The sequence below is a fragment of the Heptranchias perlo genome, unplaced genomic scaffold, assembly GCF_035084215.1.
Source record: "Heptranchias perlo isolate sHepPer1 unplaced genomic scaffold, sHepPer1.hap1 HAP1_SCAFFOLD_402, whole genome shotgun sequence".
NCBI classification, from domain to species: Eukaryota; Metazoa; Chordata; class Chondrichthyes; order Hexanchiformes; family Hexanchidae; genus Heptranchias; species Heptranchias perlo.
Window position 1 is genome coordinate 197,302 of NW_027139414.1, and position 10,864 is coordinate 208,165.

At 45.0% G+C, this 10,864-nt stretch overlaps 1 non-coding gene across 1 annotated transcript; it reads right to left on the reverse strand.

Annotated features, from left to right (window-relative positions):
* Positions 1-10,435: 10,435 nt before the first annotated feature.
* On the reverse strand, positions 10,436-10,520 carry trnak-uuu (transfer RNA lysine (anticodon UUU)). Its single transcript is given in 2 exon segments — positions 10,436-10,471; positions 10,484-10,520. It is a non-coding gene; the product is annotated as a tRNA-Lys (tRNA).
* Between the last annotated feature and the right edge of the window lie 344 nt (positions 10,521-10,864).

Consider the following 10,864-nt stretch of genomic DNA (forward strand, 5'->3'; position numbering starts at 1 on the left):
ACGGGTCAAAAGGTACCTGAGAAATAAACAAGCAGACACTTTAGAAGTGAAGCCGTGAGCTTTCTGCTCCGTCTCTCCAGGACATCGAGATGCCCAGCGGTCCCGCGTGTTCACAATGTTCAACCTCTGCTTCAGTTCACGGGGTTTCTGCTCCTCTTTACTTTGAACTTTCCAAAAAAAAGTCTGCGGAAATAAAAAACCCAATCGCTAATGGTCAGTGACAAGACTGAAATCCAACCTCTGAATCATAAAGTGAGATGGAAGAATGACAGAGCGTCAAACAGGAACAAGAGCTGGGACTGCTCGCTCGATATTGCACCGTCACACATTCCCCTCAGTCGGCGGCTGCTTTGAGTTGAGCTGTTGAGGGGACCGTGAGATGAAGTCCCGCTCCGGGACAATTTAATGCTTGTGGAGCCTCAGAAGTTGGAACTCGCTGAGCTCAAAAAGCGTCATTCAACTTTCCGTGGGTAATTCTGGTGAAAAATTATTTAGGAAGATGCTAAGAGTTGAACCCAGGACCTCAACACATGCAAAACATGCGCTCTATCACTGAACTAAATCCCCAGATCACAAAACCCTCTAACCAAGGAAAGAAGAACTGATTATCCTCATTTTATGAGGCCACCCGTGGTGGGTGTGCACTCCGCTCACTGCATTTTCCTGGAAAAATAATCAATTTATATTATGTAACTATCCCCCACTCACTGCATTTTACTGGAGAAATAATCAATTTATATTATGTAACTATCCCCCACTCACTGCATTTTATGCCTGAGAGACACCTTGATTTAATGAACCTTCAGTCCCTTTATCTACATGTATTTTAGACATTATGCTATCACAGCACATTCCTCCCTTAGGTCTGTTCATTCCCACTTTACTGTTGTCAGCATCCTTTGAGTTTTAACTGCAAACTTGACTATAATAACCATCATGCATCCTTCTCGGCCCACCAGCACTTTCTTATTGAACACACGTTACATGGTTCATTCTATATTAATACACAGTACAGTTTACATTTATAGATACATCGATTCACAGTACATTTTGTTCTACTTCTACTATTGATTATAATTATACTAAATTCTATCTGTTAATGGGTTAATCCTAACACGTTGTTCTTCCTGACTCGAAACACCGTAGTTCAATCCTGGATGTGATTAACTGCAGAATCCAACCCCTGCAGTCACTTGTGAACTCGCTGGTGTCTCAGCACATGTGATGACTGAGTGAATCCCTTCCCACACACTGAGCAGGTGAACAGTCTCTCCACAATGTGCGTGAGTTGATGTGTCAGCAGTTCATTTCTGCTTTTAAAGCTCTTCTCAAAGTTACTGCATTAAAAGATCACTCAATAGTGTGAACAAGTTGATGTCTCAGAAGGTCAGATGAATTTGTGAATCCCTTCCCACACATGGAGCAGGTGAACAGTCTCTCCCCAGTGTCAGTGTGTTGGTGTTTCAGATCATTTGTTTTAAAGCCCTTCTCACAGTCAGAACATTTCAGAGGTCTCTTATCAGAGTGAACTCGCTGGTGTCTCAGCAGGTGTGATGACCGAGTAAATCTCTTCTTACACAGGGAGCAGGTGAACGGCCTCTCCCTAACGTGAGTGTGTCGATGTCTTCACAATTTGTATCTGCATTTAGAGCTCTTCGTGCAGTCAGAACATTCAAAAGGTCTCTCCCCAGTCTGAACAAGTTGATGTTTCAGCAGGGAGGATGAATGAGTGAATCTCTTCTTACACACGGAGCAGGTGAACGGCCTCTCCCCAGTGTGAACTCGCTGGTGTGACAAAAGTTGTGATGACAGTGTGAATCTCTTCCCGCACACGGAGCAGGTGAACGGCCTCTCCCCGGTGTCACTGCGTTGATATCTCAGCAGTTCGTTTCTGCTTTTAAAGTTCTTCCCACAGTCAGAGCATTTAAAAGGTCTCTCATCAGAGTGAACTCGCTGGTGTGTCAGCAGGGTGGATGACCGAGTGAATCTCTTCCCACACACGTAGCAGGAGAACGGCCTCTCCCCAGTGTGAACTCGCTGGTGTTTCAGCAGGTCGGATGATCGAGTGAATCCCTTCACACACACGGAGCAGGTGAACGGCCTCTCCCCAGTGTGACGGTGTCGATGAGTTTCCAGCTCTGAAGGGTAATTGAATCCCTTCCCACAGTCCCCACATTTCCACGGTTTCTCCATGGTCCGGGTGTCCTTGTGTCTCTCCAGGTTGGACGATCAGTTGAAGCCTCGTCCACACACAGAACACGTGGACGGTTTCTCCCCGCTGTGAACGGTGTGATGTTTTTTCAGGCTGTGTAAATGGTTAAAGCTCTTTCCACAGTCAGTGCACTGGAACACTCTCACTCGGGTGTGTGTGTCTCGGTGCTTTTCCACTCACACTGATGTTTGAAATCTTCTCCCACAGATAGAACAGACAAACATTTCTCCTTCCACATTCAAAGGCCGATGATATTCAGGTTCTGATGAATCGAGTGACTCTGTCAGATCTTGGCGTGCTGTTTGGTTTGAGTTTCCCTCTGCAAATCCTCCCCTTCTAATACCCTGCAAAAGGAGTTTATAAAAGTCATCACTGTAAGTACAGGATAGAAATTCAGAACAGACACTTCTAGTGTCTACAAAACATTCTTTCCTCTATTGTGCCTCAAAGCTGTAAATCCCCGTCCCACACACTCTCCCTCCTCCCTCTGCTGCAATCCAAACCCATCGCATCATCTTTCAGTGGCCCTCAACCATGAGTGAAAGGTTGAGAGAGTGAATGTGAGAGAGTGAAAGGGTGAGAGAGTGAAAGGGTGAGAGAGTGAATGTGAGAGAGTGAATGTGAGAGAGTGAGTGTGAGAGTGTGTGAGAGAGTGAGTGTGAGAGAGTGAGTGTGAGAGAGAGTGAGTGTGAGAGTGAATGTGAGTGAGTGTGAGAGAGAGTGAGTGAGAGAGTGTGAGAGAGTGAATGTGAGTGAGTGTGAGAGAGTGAATGTGAGTGAGTGTGAGAGAGTGAGTGTGAGAGAGTGAATGTGAGTGTGAGAGAGTGAATGTGAGTGAGTGTGAGAGAGTGAGTGTGAGAGAGTGAATGCGAGACATTGAATGTGAGAGAGTGAATGTGAGTGTGAGAGGGTGAGTGTGAGAGAGTGAATGTGAGTGAGCGTGAGAGTGAATGTGAGAGTGTGAATGTGAGAGAGAGTGAGTGTGAGGGAGTGAGTGTGAGAGAGTGAGCGTGAGAGTGTATGTGAGAAAGTGAATGTGAGAGTGAGTGTGAGAGAGTGAGTGTGAAAGAGTGAATGTGAGAGAGTGAGTGTGAGCACAGCAGTGGGCTCGGTGTGGAGAATGAAGTGGGGCAGGTGGAGCATGTTTCAGTGGGGCAGCAGTGATAATAATCTCATTCGGTTTGGAACAGTTATGGAAAAGGACAGGGGACAGTCAAATGTGAAAATTCTTAACTGGAGGAGGGCAAATTCCAGTGAGTTAAAAAGGGATCTTGTCCGTGTGGATTGGAATCAAAAATTGGCAGGCAGAACAGTAATTGAACAGTGGGAGGCCTTCAAGGAGGAGTTGGTTTGGGTACAGAGTAGACAGATTCCCAAGAGGAGGAAAGGAACAGCATCCAAAGCTCGAGCTCGGATGAATAAAGATATAGAGATCACCATTGCTCCTTCATTTACAGACGATCACTGACCGATCACCATTTCTGCTTCATTTGTAGACGCTCCCTGACAAATCACATATCTCCTTCATTTACAGATGCTCCCTGACCAATCACATATCTCCTTCATTTACAGACGCTTCCTGACTGATCACCAGTTCTTCAATTACAGACGCTCCCTGACCGATCACCAGTTCTTCAATTACAGATGCTCCCTGACCAATCACCACTTCTCCTTCATTGGCAGAAGCTCCCTGACCGATCACCATTTCTTCTTCAATTGCAGACGCTCCCTGATCGATCACCATTTTCCTTCATTTACAGACGCTCCCTGACCGATTACCATTTCTCCTTCATTTCCAGACGCTTCCTGACTGATCACCAGTTCTTCAATTACAGACGCTCCCTGACCGATCACCAGTTCTTCAATTACAGATGCTCCCTGACCAATCACCACTTCTCCTTCATTGGCAGAAGCTCCCTGACCGATCACCATTTCTTCTTCAATTGCAGACGCTCCCTGATCGATCACCATTTTCCTTCATTTACAGACGCTCCCTGACCGATCACCATTTCTCCTTCATTTACAGACGCTCCCTGACCGATCACCATTTCTCCTTCATTTACAGACGCTCCCTGACCGATCCCCATTTCCCCTTCATTTACAGACGCTCCCTGACCGATCCCCATTTCTCCTTCATTTACAGACGCTCCCTGACCGATCCCCATTTCTCCTTCATTTGCAGACGCTCCCTGACCGATCACCATTTCTCCTTCATTTACAGACGCTCCCTGACCGATCCCCATTTCCCCTTCATTTCCCGGCGGGTGGTGAGGGGGGGATAATGTTCACTGTTTTATATTCGGGTCTGGGGCCGCACTCGGGGTTTGTAAAGCCTGAGCCTGGGCCTGAGCCCGGACCCGGGCCCCGGGGTTTATTGAGCCTCTTGCTCCGATCCTCTGACCTGCACCGAACGCGCTCCTCCCGCAGCCTCGACTGGCCGCGCATGCTCAGGACACACTGACCGATAATGAGTCACTACCGCGCCTGCGCGCTGGGCTCCACTGACTCAGATAGGGCACAATCTGAACCGCGCTGCATGCTGGGTGGTACAGCCGCCATTGATGATCTTTATATCAGGCCGAAAAACAAAGACATTGGAAGCAGGGAGAGCGCGTTTGGACCAAGGATAATAAAATAAACTGAAACCCCAGCGCTTCGAGCCATTTAAACCGGCACAAACACACAGCATAGAAGCCCTCCCCCCTCCACCCCGAATTTGGTGAACTCCAGAAAAAAACATTTCAGTGACTTTTATTAATTTCGTTTTATTAACTGAAGGGTTCAATTTATGTTTATTTTCCAAATGCACCTCGGGACCGCCAGTCTCACCACTCATCCCGCCTGGCGATTAAGGAGAGATCCGGACCAATAGGAGGAGCGGAAATTTATAGGCATTTCATATAACTCGTGGGGTGTTGCAGGGATCAGTACTGTGGCTCAATTATTTACAATGTATATCAATGACTTGGATGGAGGAACAGAGTGTCTTGTGGCCAGATTTGCTGATGATGCAAAGATAGGTGGAAAAGCAAGTTGCAATGAGGACACAACGTGTCTGCGAAGGGATGTTGCCTGGTTAAGCGAATGGGCAAAAATTGGCAGATGGAATATAATGTGGGAAAATGTGAAGTCATCCACTTTGGGAGGAAAAAAATATTTTGCTTTTTTATTTGAATGGAGAAATACTACAAAATGCTGCAGTACAGAGGGATCTGGGTTTCCTCGTGCAAGAAAGACACAATTCAACATACAGGTGCAGCAGGTAATCCGGAAGGCAAACGGAATATTGGCTTTTATGTCTCGGGGGATGGAGTATAAAAGCAGTGAAGTCATGCTACAAATGTACAGGGTGCTGGTGAGACCACAACTGGAGTACTGCGTACAGTTCTAAGGAAGGACATACTTGCATTTGAGGCAGTTCAGAGAAGGTTCACGAGGTTGATTCCGGGTATGGAAGATTGAACAGGCTGGGTCTATACTCAATGGAGTTTAGATGAATGAGAGGAGATCCAATTGAAACAGACAAGATTCTGAGGAGACTCGATAGCGTAGATGCTGAGAGGATGTTACCCCTCATGGGGGAATCTAAAACTAGGGGGCATAGTCTCAGAATAAGGGGTCACCCGTTTAAGACGGAAATGAGGAGGAATTTCTTCTCCAAGAGCATCGTGAGTCTTTGGAATTCTTTACCCCAAAAAGCTGTGGAGGCTGAGTCATTGAATACATTCAAGTCTGAGTTAGACAAATTTTTGATCAGCAAGGGAGTCAAAGGATATGGGGAAAGGGCGGGAAAGTGGAGTTGAGGTAAAAATCAAATCAGCCATGATCTCATTTAATGGCGGAGCAGGCTCGAGGGGCCGAATAGCCTACTCCTGCTCCTATCTCTTATGGTCTTATGGTAAATTGACTGGACGGCTGTGCGGACAGTTGGTCCTCCAACCAATCGGAGTGTGTGAGGGGCGGGAGTTGCGCCACTGGATGGGCAGTTCTAAGTCCAGATATCCGTCATTGTCTGAAGCATCATTTTAAAAAATTAATTTATCTTAAGCTCCAGGAGAAAACTCGACAATTCTGTTGTGGCTTGAAACAGGTGAAACCAGATGAGGTGGAGCAAACATTTCAACATTTGTTAGAAAAACACATTAATTAAGAACAGCCAACATGGATTAATTGAGATATCACAAGTCCACTGATGAAGGGAATGTAGTGGATGTTGTGTTGATGGATTGTGAAAAGGTGTTTGATAAGATGACGGACAGGAGGCTTATTGATAAAATTAATACCCACGGTATTAAAATGAATGGGGCAGTGTGGATAGGAAGTTGTATAAAGGGCAGAAAACAGAGAGTAGTGGTTAATGGATGTTCTTCAGACTGGAGGGATGTAAACAGTGGTGTCCCCCAGGGTCAGTGTTGGGACCATTGCTCTTCTCAATATAGAGAATGATCTGAGCTTGGGTATGTGGGACACAAGGTGAAAATCTATAGGTGACACCAACATTGGCAGCGTGGGGAACTGGGAAGAGGAGTCAGTGACTTCATTGTGACGTCCACAGGTTCGTAAACAGGCAGGTGAAATTTAATGCAGAGAAATGTGACGTGATACATTTTGAGAGGAAGTAAAATGAGATGAAATGTAAACTAAATGGTCAAAGTTTAAAAGTAGAGCAGCAGAGAGACTTAGGGATGGAAGGTTCTAAATAATGCATTGTCTTATTAATTAACAAGTCTGAGAGTCAGCAACTTTAATATCTCATTAAGAAATATATGAGCAAATTCTCTTTCCTGTACTGTACCAGAGTAAACATGCCAGTCCCCCGTGTACACGAGATGATCCCGCTGGATGGAACCTCAGGCACCCTGAGCTTGATCTCAGGTGTCTCCAGTCCTGACTGTCCCTTACATCAGTATCCCGTCACTTTCGGATAAAAGAGGCTTACAATGTTGCCAAAAAGAATAGTAAGCCTGAGGATTAGGAGAGTTTGAGAAATCAGCAAAGGATGACCAAGAAATTGATAACATGGGAGAAAATAGAATGAGGGTAAAACAGAAAGAAATATAAGAATGGATTGTAAGAGTTTCTACAAGTATGTGTGAAGGAAGGGATTAGCGAAAGTAAACATGGGTCCCTTGGAGACAGAGACAGGAGAATTTATAATGGAGAATAAGGAAATGAAAGAGACGTTAAACAAGTATTTTGTATCTGTCTTCACAGTAGAAGACACAAAAATCATACCAGAAGTATTGGGGAACCAAGGTTCTAATGAGTGAGGAACCTAAAGCAATTAAGATTAGTAAAGAAACAGTACTGGAGAAATTAATGGGACTAAAAGCTGACAAATTCTTTGGCCCTGATGGCCGACATCCTAATGTTTTAAAAGAGGTGGCTGCAGAGACAGTGGATGCATTGGTTTTATCTTCCAGAGTTCCCATGATTCTAGAAAGGTCCCCATGGATTGGAAGGTACCAAATGTAACCCCTTTATTCAAGAAAGAGGGAGAGAGAAAACAGGGAACTACAGGCCATTTAGCCTGACAATAGTAGCAGGGAAAATGCTAGAATCCATTACTCGGGACGTGGTAACAGGGCACTTAGAAAATCATAATATGGTCAGGCACATGCAACTCGCTTTTATGAAAGGGAAATCGTGTTTGACAACTCTATTAGAGGTTTTGAGGGTGTTGATAGCAGGGTAGATAAGGGAGAACCAGTGGATATAGAATATTTGGATTTTCAAAAGGCATTCGATAAGGTGCCACACAAAAGTTTGTTGAACAAGATTAGGGTTCATGGGATTGTGGGTAATTTATTAGCATGGATTGGGGATTGGTTGACGTAGAGAAAACAGGAATCATAGAATCATAGAATCATAGAAGTTACAACATGGAAACAGGCCCTTCGGCCCAACATGTCCATGTCGCCCAGTTTATACCACTAAGCTAGTCCCAATTGCCTGCACTTGGCCCATATCCCTCGATACCCATCTTACCCATGTAACTGTCCAAATGCTTTTTAAAAGACAAAATTGTACCCGCCTCTACTACTGCCTCTGGCAGCTCGTTCCAGACACTCACCACCCTTTGAGTGAAAAAATTGCCCCTCTGGACCCTTTTGTATCTCTCCCCTCTCACCTTAAATCTGTGCCCCCTCGTTATAGACTCCCCTACCTTTGGGAAAAGATTTTGACTATCGACCTTATCTATGCCCCTCATTATTTTATAGACTTCTATAAGATCACCCCTTAACCTCCTACTCTCCAGGGAAAAAAGTCCCAGTCTGTCTAACCTCTCCCTGTAAGTCAAACCATCAAGTCCCGGGAGCATCCTAGTAAATCTTTTCTGCACTCTTTCTAGTTTAATAATATCCTTTCTATAATAGGGTGACCAGAACTGTACACAGTACTCCAAGTGTGGCCTCACCAATGCCCTGTACAACTTCAACAAGACATCCCAACTCCTGCATTCAATGTTCTGACCAATGAAACCAAGCATGCTGAATGCCTTCTTCACCACCCTATCCACCTGTGACTCCACTTTCAAGGAGCTATGAATCTGTACTCCCAGATCTCTTTGTTCTATAACTCTCCCCAACGCCCTACCATTAACGGAGTAGGTCCTGGCCCGATTCGATCTACCAAAATGCATCACCTCACATTTATCTAAATTAAACTCCATCTGCCATTCATCGGCCCACTGGCCCAATTGATCAAGATCCCGTTGCAATCCTAGATAACCTTCTTCACTGTCCACAATGCCACCAATCTTGGTGTCATCTGCAAACTTACTAACCATGCCTCCTAAATTCTCATCCAAATCATTAATATAAATAACAAATAACAGCGGACCCAGCACCGATCCCTGAGGCACACCGCTGGACACAGGCATCCAGTTTGAAAAACAACCCTCTACAACCACCCTCTGTCTTCTGTCGTCAAGCCAATTTTGTATCCAATTGGCTACCTCACCTTGGATCCCATGAGATTTAACCTTATGTAACAACCTACCATGCGGTACCTTGTCAAATGCTTTGCTGAAGTCCATGTAGACCACGTCTACTGCACAGCCCTCATCTATCTTCTTGGTTACCCCTTCAAAAAACTCAATCAAATTCGTGAGACATGGAAGTCGGAATAAAGAGGTCATTTTCGGGTTGGCAGGTTGTAACTAGTGGGGTGCCGTGAAGATCAGTGCTTGGGCCTCAGATATTTACAATCTATATTAATGACTTGGATGAGGGGACCGAGTGTAATGTATCCAAGTTTGCTGATGAGACAAAACTAGGTGGGAAAGTAAGCTGTGAGGAGGACGCAAAGAGGATGCAAAGTGATACAGACAGGTTAAGTGAGTGGGCGAGAATTTGGCAAATCAAGTATAAAGTGTGGAAATGTGAGGTTATTCACTTTGGTAGGAAGAATAGAAAACAGAATATCTTTTAAACGGTGAGAGAGTACAAAGTGTTGGTATTCAGAGGGATTTGTGTGTCCTTGTACACGGATCACAGAAAGTTAACATGCAGGTGCAGCAAGCAATTAGGAAAGCAAATGGTGTGTTGGCCTTTATTGCGAGGTGGTTGGAGAACAAGGATAAGGAAGTCTTGCTGTAATTATATAGGGCTTTGGTGAGACCGCATCTGGAGTACTGTGTACAGTTTTGATCTCCTTACCTGCGGAACGATACACTTGCCTTAGAGTGGGTGCAACAAAAGTTCACTAGATTGATTCCTGGGATAAGAGGGTTGTCCTGTGAGGAGAGATTGAGTAGAATGGGCCTATATTCTCTGCAGTTTACAATAATGAGGTGGTCTCATTGAAACATGTAAAATTCTTCGAGGGCTTGACAGGGTAAATGCTGGGATGCTGTTTCCCCTCGCTGGAGAGTCCAGAACTAATGGTTATAATCCCAAGATAAGGGGCCAGCCATTTGGTACAGAGAAGAGGAATAATTTCTTCACTGAGAGGGTTGTGAACCATTGGAATTCTCCACCCCAGAGGGCTGTGGATGCTGAGCCATTGAATAGATTCAAAACTGAGGTAGATAGATTTTTGGACACGAAGGAACTCAAGGGATATGGGGATAGGTTGGGAAAGTGGATTTGAGGTCGAAGATCAGCGATGACGTTATCAAATGGCGGAGCAGGCTCGAGGGACTGAATGGCCAACTCTTGCTCCTTTCGTTGATGTTGGTCCGCTGGAAAAGCAGAACTTGCCAGCTGTTTTAAAACTTTTAGCCTGAACAGGGACTTGAACCCTGGACCCTCAGATCACCACCTGTTTTAAAAGTCTGATGCTCTACCGACTGAGCTATCCAGGCTCGCTGGTGGATTGGTTTCCATCATACAGATTCATGGTGGGACTCAAAATTATCCCTGTCGCTGTCCAATGATGGGGAGCATCTCTTTTATACAATTTTCAGCAACGTGTTTAGGAGAATCCTTGTTTCTGTTGAACATGATGTAAGAAACATGGACAGAGAACTCGTGATTTTACAATTCTTCTTGTCTGTACAAAATTTCTTGTCATTCGTTCGCAGCAATTAAAAAAAACACTTTACCCAATGGCTCAAAAGCTGAACTTGTTCCACACGGGAGCTGGGAAAGGCCTCTCGACATTTCAGCCGATCAACAATTGAAAGCTGAATAATTTCACCCGTTACAC